Source organism: Mesoplodon mirus (assembly GCF_964341445.2).
Source record: "Mesoplodon mirus genome assembly, chromosome: 5".
In the NCBI taxonomy this organism is placed as follows: Eukaryota; Metazoa; Chordata; class Mammalia; order Artiodactyla; family Ziphiidae; genus Mesoplodon; species Mesoplodon mirus.
In genome coordinates, this window is record NC_138980.1 from 64,003,596 (window position 1) to 64,016,867 (window position 13,272).

Sequence of the window (13,272 nt, forward strand, 5' to 3'; positions counted from 1 at the left end):
TGGCCTCAGACTGTTAGGAAGTGTTCCCTCCTCTCCTGTTCCTAATTCTTCTTTAAACAGTTGGTTAAATTCACCAGCTAAGCCATCTGGGCTTTGTTGGAATTTTTTTGATTACTAACTTAATCTCTTTACTTATTATAGGTCTATGATATTTTCTGTTACTTTTCGAGACAGTTTTGGTAGTTTCTAGAAATGTGTCCATTTCATCCAGGTTATCTAATTGGTTGGTATACAGTTGTTCATTGTATTCCTTTATAATCCTTTTTATTTTTCTAAGGTCAGTAGTAATGTTCACACTTTCATTTCTGATTCTAGTCATTTAAGTCTTCTCTCTCTCTTTTTTTTTTCCTTTGGTCAATCTAGCTAAAGTTTTTATTGATTTTTTCACTGAAGCAACTTTGGGTTTTGTTGATCTTTTCTATTGTTTTTCTATTCTCTACTTCATTTATTTCCACTCTAGTCTTTATTATTCCTTTATTTATGCTTCTTCGTTTTCTAGTTTCTTAAGGTGGGAGATACAGCTATTGATTTCAGTTCTTTCTTCTTTATAAGGTAAACATTTACAGCTATAAATTTCCCTCTTAGCACTGCTTTTGCTGCATCCCATAAATTTTGGTATATTTTATATTTTGTTTTCATTTATCTCAAGGTATTTTCTCATTTCCCTTGTGATTTTTTTTCTTTCTTTAACTCACTAATTATTTGGAATGTTTAATTTATATATATCTGTGAATTTTCTGAATTTTCTTCTATTAATTTCTAACTTCATTCTGTTGTGGTCAGAGAACATAATTTGTATGATTTCAGCCTTTTAAATTTTATTTGTTTTATGGCCTAGTGTATAATCTATCCTAGAGAATGTTCCTTGTGCACTTGACAAGAATTAATATTATTCTTTTGTAGTGTTTTTCTTTTGGAGTGTTTTACAGATGTCTCTTAGATTTAATTGTTATAGGGTGGTGTTCAAGTGTCTGTTTCCTTGCTAAATTTCTTTCTAGTTCTATTATTGAAAGTGGGGGTATTAAAATGTCCAGCTAGTATTACTGGGTTATTTCTCTTTTGCTAGGTTTTGCTTTATATTGTTGTTTGGTGCATATATGTTTATATTTGTTATTCACTTTTATCATTATACACTGTCCATCTTTGTCTCTGGAGACAATTTTTGTGTTGTCTCTTTTATCTTATATTAGTATAGCCACTCTTGTGTGTGCTGTTTGAATGGAATATCTTTTTCCATCTCTTTATTTTCAGTTTATATCTGTCTTTAAATCTGAGTCTCTATAGACAGCATATAGTTGGATCATTTTCTTAAATCCATTCTGCCATCCTCTGCCTTTTAATTTGAGAGTTTAATCTGTTGATATTTAATATAGTTACTGGCAAGGAGGACTCTTTTGTTCCTTAGTTCCTCCATTACTATCTTCTTTTGTATTAAAGTTTTCTAGTGTGATAATTTTAATTCGCTTGTCATTTCTTTTTTTTTGTTGTTTTTTTGTTGGTTTTTTTTGTTTTTTTGTTTTTGTTTTTGTTTTTTCTTATTTGACAAACCCTTGTGTCGAGGGCTGACTTTCAATAGATCGCAGCAAGGGAGCTGCTCTGCTACGTACGAAACCCCGACCCAGAAGCAGGTCGTCTACGAATGGTTTAGCACCAGGTTCCCCACAAATGTCATTTCTTTTACTCTATTTTTTGAGTTATTTTCTTACTGGTTGCCCTGGAGATTACATAGTCTCTATATATCTCTATATTAGATTGTCTGTTATTGTTACAGATTTCATCTTTATATATTGTGTGCCTGTCCCCCTAGATTTATAATTACTGTTGATGCAGTTGTCTTTTCAATAAGAAAGGGAAAAGGAGTTATAAACAAAAGATACATTTACACTGTCTTGTGCATTTACTTATGTAGTTACCTTTCCTTGTGTACTTTATTTCTTCATGTGTATTTGAGTTACTGTGTAGTGTCTTTTCATTTCAGCCTGAAGAACTCCCATTAGCGTTTGTTGGAGGGCAGGTTTGCTAATGATGAGCTGCTTCAGTTTTTGTTATTTGGGAATGTATTAATTTCTCCTTCATTTTTGAAGGATTGTATTGCCAGATATAGAATTCTTGAGTAACTCTGAATTCTTATAGCACTTGGAATATGTCATCCTACTGTCTTCTGGCCTGCCTCTGCATAGTTTCTGATGAGAAATCACTTGTTAGTCTTATTAGGAATCACGTGAACATAATGAGTTGCATCTTTCTTGCTGCTTTCAAGATTCTGTCTTTAGCTTTTGATAGTTTATGATGTGCCTATGTGTGGATCTTTTTGCGTCTATTCTTTTGGAGTTTGTTGGGCTTCTTGGATATTTTTCATAAAATTTGGCATATTTTTGGCCACTATTTGTTTAAATATTCTTGCTGCTCCCTTTTCTCCTCCTTATGTGACTCCCATTATGCATATGTTGGTGTATTTCATGGTGTCCCACAGGTCTCTGCGCCTCTGTTTGGTGTTTTTGTTTGTTTGTTTTTCCATTTCAACTTTACTGATTCTTCTGCCTGCTCACATCTGCTTTTGAGCCCCAATAGTGAATTTTTCATTTCAGTTATTATACTTTTCTGCTCCAAAATTTCCATTTGGTTCAGTTTTATAATATCTCTTTATTAATCTACTCAATTTAATGACACATTTTTGTTTTTAACTTTCCTTTAAGTTCTTTAGAGATAATTTACTTTATGTCATAGAACACAGTTAAAATAGCTTTGTCTAGAAAGATCAACATCTAGGCTTCCTCAGTCAGCTTCTATTCTTTTCTCTTGTGCATGTGCCATACTTTATTTCTTTGCATACCTTGTAATTTTTTTTGAAAACTGGATATTTCAAATATTACAATATGGCACCTCTTCCCCCTTTGCAGTGTTTGTTGTTTTCGATGTGTATTGTAGATGTTGTTTGTCTAGTGACTGTTTGAACTAATTCTGTAAAGGTTGTATTCTTTGTCCATTGTGGACCCTGAAGACTCTGTTCCATTTGCTTAGTGTCAATTAATGATTGAATAGTGGTTTTATCAAATATCTGGAAACAATAAAATTTTCCAACCTTTGCCCAGGGGCTCAGTGTGTGTGTCAGGGTGAGCCTTTAACTCTGGAGTTTACAATTCTGCCTTAGCCTTTACTTCCAGCTTCCATAGAGCTTCAAGGTCAATAGAAGGTGAAATCCTAGGGCCTTCTTAGATCTTTCCTGAGGCCATGCATTTGGCCTTCTAGATTTCCAGAATATCTCAGACCTTTTCAAAGCTCCAGACTTTCCTTCTAAGCTTTCTGGTTAGTTTATTGTTTGCCCCCAACTGTTATCCATCACCTCAAGCAACAGCAAACTAAGACATTAGCATGAACATTGCCAACAAATCCTTTACCCCCAGCCACACATTGCAACCATGCCCCCTACTGCTGAAATATAGCACTTTAGCACTGAGCCAGGTCTGAGTTAGGCAAAATAAAGACACTCTTTTTGAGGTGGTCTTCTAGGGAGCCACCAGAATGGTCAGAACAAATAATTAGAATTCTTTGCAAATAAGGTTCATTTTACTACCTCTGGTACTAGGAATGTGGGCTGCTATTTTCATGACTACTGCTAAGCGGGAGAGTAGGGGATGGGACTGGGTAAGTTAAAAAACACCACAAAGTTTGCTATTCTTAACCAAGAATCAGTGGCGGGGCTCGGGGTGGGGTGGGTGTTGGAATAAGCATTGTCTGGGTGCTGCAAGCCTTTGAGGGTTCCAAAAACATTGGTTCTGACCGTTTGTGCCTTCTTATTCTTTGCTCCTATGGGGGGTGGAATCTGGAGTTCCTTATTCCACCATTTTTGCTAAGTTCACTCTCTTTTTAAAAATTTTTATTGGAGTGTAGTTGATTTACAACATTGTGTTAGTATCTGCTGTACAGCAAAGTTAATCAGTTATACATACACATGTATCCACTCCTTTTTAGATTCTTTTTCCATATAGGTCATTACAGAATGCTAATTTCACTCTCTTATATTAAAAGTGCTTTTTGTAAAACCCAAATGTTTTTTCTCTGAAGTCTCTCCAATTCTGAATAATGGAAAATACTATTATGGCCTTTTGGTTTGGAAAATGAATCCATATTCGCCAAAAGCCAGCATTAGAGCTCTTGCAAACTGTTTTACTGTTGGTCTTAACTTTACAATCTATCGTCTTGTATATTGGCTACTACACAAGTGTTCCTGAACTGTCACAAGTTCAACTTTGGAACAAATGAGCTTTTTTGTAAAGAAGTTGCAGTTGTTTGAAAAGTACATATTTATGCCTTTTCCACCAAACTGCTTTTCTTGGGAAACCTAGAAAATTCTTATAGCTGCTGGCAAACATTTCAAGCCACTCTATGGTGGTACTTGCCCACCATCCGAAAGTTTCAGTAGTAGTGTCATCTTTATCTGTATGGTGGTATTTGAGCAACTGATTGATTTAGTAGTGTTTTTCAGACTACTCTGAAGAACTGTCATGAACTATAGTGGTAACTCCAGGAGATGGGGTCTAACACAGAGAAACCTACCCAGGTTTTATTACATACCTTATTTCCATTGAAGCTTTTCTTTGAAGAAAGAGTTCTAGGGTTTTAAAATTTATTTCAAATGCCATTTGTTATATTATATTTTTATGTAAATTTAGTGAAATTAATTGAAAATAGAAAAAATTATGGTGCTGATTTAGGGATTAAAATGTTGGGTTTCTATATTTAATAAAATTAGGGGCCTCCCTGGTGGCGCAGTGGTTGAGAGTCCGCCTGCCGATGCAGGGGATACGGGTTCGTGCCCCGGTCTGGGAGGATCCCATGTGCCGCGGAGCGGCTGGGCCCGTGAGCCATGGCCGCTGGGCCTGCGCATCCGGAGCCTGTGCTCCGCAACGGGGGAGGCCACAACAGTGGGAGGCCCGCATACCGCAAAAAAAAAAAAAAAAAAAAAAAAAAAAAAAAAAAAATTAGGACAGTGATAGAAATTGTGAGTGTGCACCAAATAGTCAATCTCTGGCTTTACCTGCGTGCTCCTTGCACTTAATCAGGTGTACTTTTCGTTCAGTAATAAAGGGGGGAAAAATCAGAGAACATGTGTGAAGTATAGAAATATATCACTGAATATGGTATCTTTAGAATGAAGTACAACTAGGGATTCTGTAGTATACTTCAGCTTTCTTGGAATAGGACATTACCCACCTCATCCCCACACCCCCTTGTAAAACATGTCTTTTCACTTATCACAAATGATTTTTAAAAAGCATTGTGTATAGAAACAGGGAATGCTTGATTTATCACCGAATCAAGACTCTCCATCGGCTTTTCCTGTGGGAGCCGCCGGGTTGAGGGGAGCGTGGCCTTCTCCTCTCCCCACCATGGCGTGTGCTCGTCCACTGATATCAGTGTACTCTGAAAAGGGGGGGTCATCTGGCAAAAATGTCACTTTGCCTGCTATGTTCAAGGCTCCCATTCAACCAGATATTGTGAACTTTGTTCATCAGCTTGCACAAAAACAACAGACAGCTCTATGCTGCCAGTGAATTAGCAGGTCATCAAACCAGTGCTGAGTCTTGGGGTACTGGCAGAGCTGTGGCTCGAATTCCCAGGGTTCGAGGTGACAGCACTCACCGTTCTGGCCAGGGTGCTTTTGGAAATATGTGTCGTGGGGGCCTCGTGTTTGGGCCAACCAAGACCTGGCGACGTTGGCACCACGGAGTGAATACAATGCAGAAGCGATATGCCATCTGCTCTGCGTTGGCTGCCTCGGCTTCACCAGCACTGGTCCTGTCTAAAGGTCAACGTATAGAGGAAGTTGCAGAACTTCCTTTGGTGGTTGAAGATAAAGTTGAAGACTGCAAGAAGACCAAGGAGGCTGTTTTGCTTCTGAAGGAACTTAAGGGCTGGAATGATATCAAAAAGTTCTACGCCTCACAGCGAATGAGAGCTGGCAAAGGCAAAATGAGAAACCGTCGCCGTATCCAGCGCAGGGGACCCTGCATCATCTATAATGAGGACAGTGGTATCATCAAGGCCTTCAGAAACATCCCTGGAATTACTCTGCTTAATGTAAGCAAACTGAACGTTTTGAAACTTGCTCCTAGTGGGCGTGTGGGACGCATTTGGACCGAAAGTGCTTCCCCCAAGTTAGAGGAGCTGTATGGCACTTGGCATAAAGCTGCCTCCTCAAGAGTAGCTACAACCTCCCCACGCACAAGATGCTCAACACACACCTTAGCAGAATCTTGAAAAGCCCAGAGATCCAAAGAGCCCTCTGGGCACCATGCAAGAAAGTTCATCGCAGAGTCCTGAAGAAGAATCCACTGAAAAACCTGAGAATCATGTTGAAGCTAAACCCATATGCAAAGACGATGAGCCGGAACACCATTCTTCGCCAGGCCAAGAACCACAAAATCCAGATGGATAGGGCAGCAGCAGCACTAGAAGCCAAATCAGATGAGAAGGAGGTTCCAGGCCAGAAGCTTGTGGTGGGAAAGGAAAGAAGGCTGTTTGGGTTAAGAAGCTGAAGAAACCAAAGAAGGCTTTGGTGGGGAAAAAAGGCTGCAGTGACCAAGAAACCAGCAGCTGAAAAGAAGCCCACTAAAAAGAAGCCCACAGAAAAGAAACCCACCAAGAGAGGAAAAGAAGGCTGCTGCATAAACTTAAATTTGTTTATTCTGTAAAGGTCAAATCATTTTGGACAGCTGATTTTGAATAAAGACCTGATCAAAGAGGAAGTGAAAAAAAAAGACTCTCCATCATCTGGGAAATAACTGATAGAAGACTTTTGCCAATTAACTTACCTTTCATTTCCTTTTCTAATTCTATTAAAATTTAATATTTTTAATTATGCCATAATCCAAAGGTTTTAATCCAGTGACATTAATTCCTGTATCGCTGCTGCCTAGTTTGTCTTCTGTCATTCAGCAGTGCTTCCTACTTATAGTCAATAAAACTAGCTTAATCTAACCATCAAAAAAGAAAGCGATTGACTGAGTTTAGATAAACAGCTCTAATCTGTTTTCAACATAAATATTCACTACTCTCCAGTTGCTGAAAGGAAAATGGTCCATCCAGAATTGTTCTGCGACACGATTATTTTTCTTCATCCCCATTCCTTCTTCTGTGGGGTATTTAACTTATTTTAAATTGTAATCAGTATGTTGTAACTTCTGTGTGCTTTGTTTGTTTTTATTTTTCACTGGATAGACTCTAGACAAAACTTTTTAGGTGCTGTACAGCAGTAGCTGTCAGTTTATAGTGGAGACAGTTTACAGTAGAGCTAGGCTGTGTGCTTAACTTGGAAGTCACTCTGCTTACTATTTATCAGTTGCTTTACAGGGGTCCCTTAATGAGATAACAGAAACCAAAGAAACATCAGTAGGTGGAGCAATGTCATTAATGTTTCATTGTATGTTACAGGTAAGACAAAGCCTAGTACCACTTTTGGCAACTATGTGATTAAATATGGGTAAATTTCTTTATTCTTATATTGACGTTTTATGTGGCAGTAGTAAATTTTAGATTAGTCTTAAATTAATCAGCAAAGAAAAAGTCTGAGAGTATCCTGAATATTTTGTTTCTAAATAATTTAACAGTGATCTAGTAAGCTACTCCTATAGAAATGTAATTGATGATCTTGAAAACTTCACCCTCTTTAAAATTACCACCTTGAATTTTACCTATCTTTTAAAGGTGATTCAAGTCCTCTCTGAAACAAGGCTGGCATCTTTTACCAATTTTTTAAAAAATAGCTTGATAGTACATAAAATTGCAGAGAAAAAAATCTAAACATCTTTCAAAACCAAATCATATATAATATACTAGAAGTAGTTTTACTAAGTTTGCAACTAGTGGCAGAGATTAGAACTCATGCATTTAGTATATTTCAAAAAATTTTTTATATTCCAAAATTTTGATCCAATATTGTGCTATAAAAAATACCTTGGATAATTATTCTTTAATCACGTATGTGAAAAATGTGGCTTTTCTTTTGCAAGCTAGTAAGCTTTTCACAGTGTCACTGTGGCTTTTAAATTTTTAATTACTCAACAGAGTAAGCTTGAAACCACACATACCACTTAAATTAAACTATGCATTCATGTATGCTTTTTCCTATAAAATATATGAAACTCAAATCTGTAATTTTGAAATTCAAAAGTGGTTTTATTTTCTTTAGTAGAAATAAAAGCTTGATTTTTAAAAATCCAAACCGAGGAAACAATTGTGTACTTTGGTACATTTCTCTATTAGTATTGACTATACACCATGTGGCCCATTAACTAATAAAGGCAATCACTTCAGAATTCATGAGTGGCAGAAGTCACTGAGTACTTTGGGAAATAAGAGGAGAAAGCTTTTGTTGAGGATCATTGAGGAAGATTCTAAGGCAAAAAGGGGCAGAATAAGCAAAAATCTAGAGATTCATTATAGGCACTCAGAACATATACGTTAAGTAAATGAATGAAGGAATTTAAGTTGGCATATTGAGGGACACTGAGAAAACGTACCGACTGGATGACAGTTCCTGCAAGAAATTGGTGAGAGATATGCTACAGTCCAGATTTTGGTGGGCCTTGTTAAAGTTCTGGCTTTATTTTTATAAGGAAAAGAAGGTTTGATAGAGGTTTGGAAATGAGGCTTGGGGCTGATACTGGAGACAATGTGAAGTTTTAGGGCAGTGGTTTCCAAACTCTGTTTAAATACAAATACAAGTTTGATGGTAAGCCTGGCATTCCAATTTTAGTTTTACTGGTTTCAGCAAAACAGCTTCACTGATCTGATTGCTTCCTATATAGATTAGTATTATGATTTTGTATAAAATATGCTTTATCAGTATAATATCACTTCTACCTGTTTTATGTGTTGGGGGTTCAGCATAAGGGTTACTTTTTTAAATGAAGCATTTTGCAGCTAAGGGCTTGAAAACTCTTGTTTTAGGGAAACGGATTAAAGCAGGTAAAACTACAAAGAGCAGAGTTACGAGGTTCTTGTGTTCAGGCTCCTTTGGTAACATTTACACAGTAGTATTCCTTTCAGAAATATTTAATGGTACCAGATATTAGACGGTTGTAATGGCTAAAGTGTTCAGAGGATGCTAGGATATTCATGACTCATGATCAAAATGACATTAAGGCTATCTCTCTTCAAAATTACATCATTTACTCGTGTGGAATACTTGCTGTTAATGCAGGTGTCCCAGAGCCTTTCTTCCTTTCTCATGTCCTCTTGTGACCTGTCCACTGCTGAACTAACATGAGTCTCACTGGATATGATTAAGAAAAAACATCTCTGATGGAGAATTCTCTGTATACTGAATGTTAAATAATAATGTCTTTTGGAAAATGGCAGCAAAATATTTGAAAGGGTGAATAAAGAAGTAAAAAGAACAAAACTTAACAATTCTATAAATGTTTTGTTTATTGGGGTGGGGAATGGGAAGAGCTGCTGGTAAGAGAGGATGCAAAGAGAAGAGATGTCTACTTTCATTTTCTTGTAGCCCAGCCCCATTCAGCCAAATCCTGACATACTTTACTGAAAATAAATTTCCTATTCAGTAGCACATAATAACCTAAAGATCAAGGCATCTTAACTCGGCTGTTTTCAGATGAAAGAACTATTCATTTGGCTTAAAAAGATATTCAAGAAAATATCTGCTTAAAGTTTTTTCTTGCTTACCTCAGGTTTTTTGGTTACCTATTAACCAAAATTTCAGAACTACTTTTAGTTCTGGATGTCTAACAACTATCTAAGGGAAGGAGAGGCTTGGGGGAAGATGAGATGATACTCAGGAATACATACCACCTTAAATATAAGAGACAATTAAATTACAATTATGAAGGTATGTATTTTTCAGTGAGGACAACTAATATATTACCACAGTATTTTCTTTTTTATCGAGTGTTAAAAATGCTAATTTGAAGGTACTACTCTGAAAAACTTATATAAAAAATAGCGGGGGAGGTGAAGAAAAGGAGGAAAAAAAGCCCATGGCATTACCCTATTTGTAGTTCATTACCCTATTTGTAGTGCCTACATTGCCCTTCTTTCGTTCAGCTCTAAAATGAGGATTATAGAATTCATTAAAATTTTTTTAATTATAGAATTATTTTTCACTTAATAGGTAAAATGTACATCTTTTGATTTCCTTCAGTTTCAGCTTTCTCATGCTTTGATGCTCAATTTTGTGTGGAATAGAGTTGTTTTGTTAAACAAAACTTTTTTATTTATGTTTTTTTCATTGGTTAAAATTGAAAGGGAAAGTGAGGTTAGAAATTTATCTGAAAAATGGAACTATTTATAGAAGAATTATATTTAATTATCAACCTATTAAATTTGAATTTTGTCAGTACTATGCATAATCTTATTACCAGGCTACTTATCATTGTGTTGACAAACCAACTTGCTGTCCTGTAGAAAATGTACTAGGAAATACATTACCCATATAAAATAAAACTTTCAACCTATCTAATGAATAGTTGATGATTGTTATTAGCCCTTTGGGTTTAGAAGTGACTGAGGAAGTGAGGAAGTACCACTTTTGCCTCATCATTATTTTGAAATCCTGTTTATAAACTATATAATTCCCAAGGCCATGAATCTGGCACCTTTCCAGGTATTAACTATTGTAACAAAGATAGAATTTGATTTTATTTACCTAGTGAAGTCTAATTCAGACCTCACACCCTAGTGAGATCTTAGAAATAACATGTACTCTGACCTGTAACTAGTCCCAGTACTCTATGTTCTCTCTCTTTTGGGGCTCCTAAAAGAGAAATTTAACCTAAGTATGATGATCATTAACACTAAACCCCCCACCCCTAATTTTTTTTAGAAAGTAGTATAGGATAATTTAGTAAGTTATTTGATAGAATTTGCACATGATTTTTTTTAAAGAAATGGAAATTGAGAAACACAAAAAAGTTAAAGACGTGACAGAAGAATTATTATCATAGGACCAAAGGTTGCAGTAACTAACACTCCGAATTTACTGGGCATAACGGACTTAGAACATGGAGAAACAAAGAGACAAAAAACAACCCATACTAGCTCCAAGGGCCTACATAATCCTACATTTAATAAAATGATTCACTCTGCCATTTGGGCTTGGAAATTAGGTAAAATTACTGAGATAACCAGAAAATGTCTGTCATGAAATGATTTGTTTAGGGTCCTCTAATAGTAAAAGGTGTAAGTAAGTCTCTAGAACCTACTGAAAAATTGACTCAAGAAGCATATAAGGAAGAAGCCAGAGAAGCCAAGTAATAATAGTGCTTTCTGTTTTATAGTAGTTAGCTTTGGATGTTTCTGTGGTCTTACTAGCTTCGTCCTCTTTCCACAGAGGCTGTTGAAGGCATCTATCATTTCTGTGTTTGGTCATCTTTTTGCTCCAGATATGCAGCTTTAAAAGTACTATTGGTTCCTAGGGCCCTTTGAGCTGGGGTTTGTTCAAAATGGTTGGTGACTTGATTCTAGGATTATTTGATGAGACATTCCCTTTTTATGTCTGTCACTCATTTTAACATTCATTGAACACACTGAGTGAAAGATATGTTCTGAACTTTTCAATGGCAGCTGATAACAATGATGGCAGGTAACCTTGGGGAGACATTTAGGGAACAGCGATAGTAGACAAGTTTGGTCCAAAAGAAAAAGGTTTATTATTACTACCTGGTTTTCCCTAAACTAGCCAGTGTGGGTGGGAAGAGGCTCTCCAAGTGCCAAGTAGCAAACATGATTTCTGAGGGCAGACCAGGAATCACTTGTTTGAATCATCGTGTTATTCTTACCCACGTCTCTCTTGTTAATGAGAGTTCATTTTTTCTGTTTTTTACTCCTCCTCTGGACATTCTGTTTCTTTTACTATTCTCAATCTGCATGCTAAAAACACTGTGTATTTAAAGGTTTCCGTCTAATTAAGTTCCAATCCATTTTAAGATATTGTAGCCTTTAAAAGTTATACTTAAAAGGTACTTAAAATGATTAGAGGACACCACTCATTCCACTGATAAACTATTATTTTAAGATTGTCTATTGAGGGGCAATTATTTGACTTTAAAACGCTGAGGTTATGGAAACTGGATTATAATATTTTACAGCAGTATTAAAAGTAATACCTCTAAGAATTTAATAAAGCTTATAAACCTCTCTATTGCTCTGTCTTGAAAAGACAGTCTGACTCTGTCTGTAGGCATTCATTCTTTGTGGCATGACTGGTCGACAACGAGTAAACAACTTACTGTAAATGGGCACCACGCCAGCTGGCTTCAAGCAGCCTCAAGCTTGTGATTTGCAGTCAGGGTTAGGAAAATGCCTTTTAACTTATTCATTTCCGCTTCTTTTAAACAGGGAAAAAAGGCACAACTATACTGATTTAAGTACCTCATAAGATCTTTCAAGGCTTACAAGATCTTTAGGAATCCCATGGAACTTATCAGTACTATTTCACTGGATCTGAATACCTCTCACGTAACAATGATAAGTTTTAAAAGGCAGTTTTAAATATTAAAAGAAATTTTTCGAATTGGCTTGCCCTCACCTTGTCTATTTGGGATTCTATTTGGGAGCTTCTCTGACCTAGTTTCAAAGAATTTAATTTACTGGCCAACACTATTTTGGGGAAAAAATGTTGTATAAAAAACTGAGTTTTTTTATCATTTTATTTTTTTTACTTACATAAGATAAACCCAAAAAATATCTTGGAAAGAGGGAAAGAACTTAACCTTTCCTCTAAAGATGTATTATGCCCAAAGCAATTGTTTGGAGCTGGTGAATAATTTAACCACCTAAGCCAACTGAGGGTCATCCCTGCATGAAAAGTGGAGGCTCCTGAATTCTGTACAATTTTTTATTGAAAAACTAGTCAAGGCCTATGGTCTTCTTGAATATTCTATTATAGTGTATCCACAATTCAAGAAATGCTTGTGGTTAGTTTTTTTTAATTTTCATTAAGGTTAGAGCAGTTTTGTGGAATCAAATTATTAATTTGAAGGTTTCTAAAAGATTTCTGTAGATTTTTATACTGAGAGTCATCCCTGCATGAAAAGTGGAGGCTCCTGAACTCTGTACAATTTTTTATTGAAAAACTAGCCAAGGCCTAATGGTGTTCTTGAATATTCTATTATACTGTATCCACAATTCACGAAATGCTTGTGGTTAGTTTTTTTTTTATTTATTAAGGTTAGAACAGTTTTATGGAATCAAATTATTGATCTGAAGGTTTCTGAAAGATTTTTGTAGATCTTTATTTACTTGGAAATT

At 36.1% G+C, this 13,272-nt stretch overlaps 1 protein-coding gene and 1 pseudogene across 7 annotated transcripts in view; both read left to right on the forward strand.

Annotated features, from left to right (window-relative positions):
• The window catches only part of NR3C1 (nuclear receptor subfamily 3 group C member 1), a 125,424-nt gene that overhangs the window by 38,249 nt on the left and 73,903 nt on the right, over positions 1–13,272 (forward strand). The gene's annotated exons all lie outside the window — the stretch shown is intronic.
• On the forward strand, positions 5,330–6,909 carry LOC309803977 (large ribosomal subunit protein uL4-like; annotated as a pseudogene). Its single transcript has one exon. The product of its transcript is annotated as a large ribosomal subunit protein uL4-like (transcript).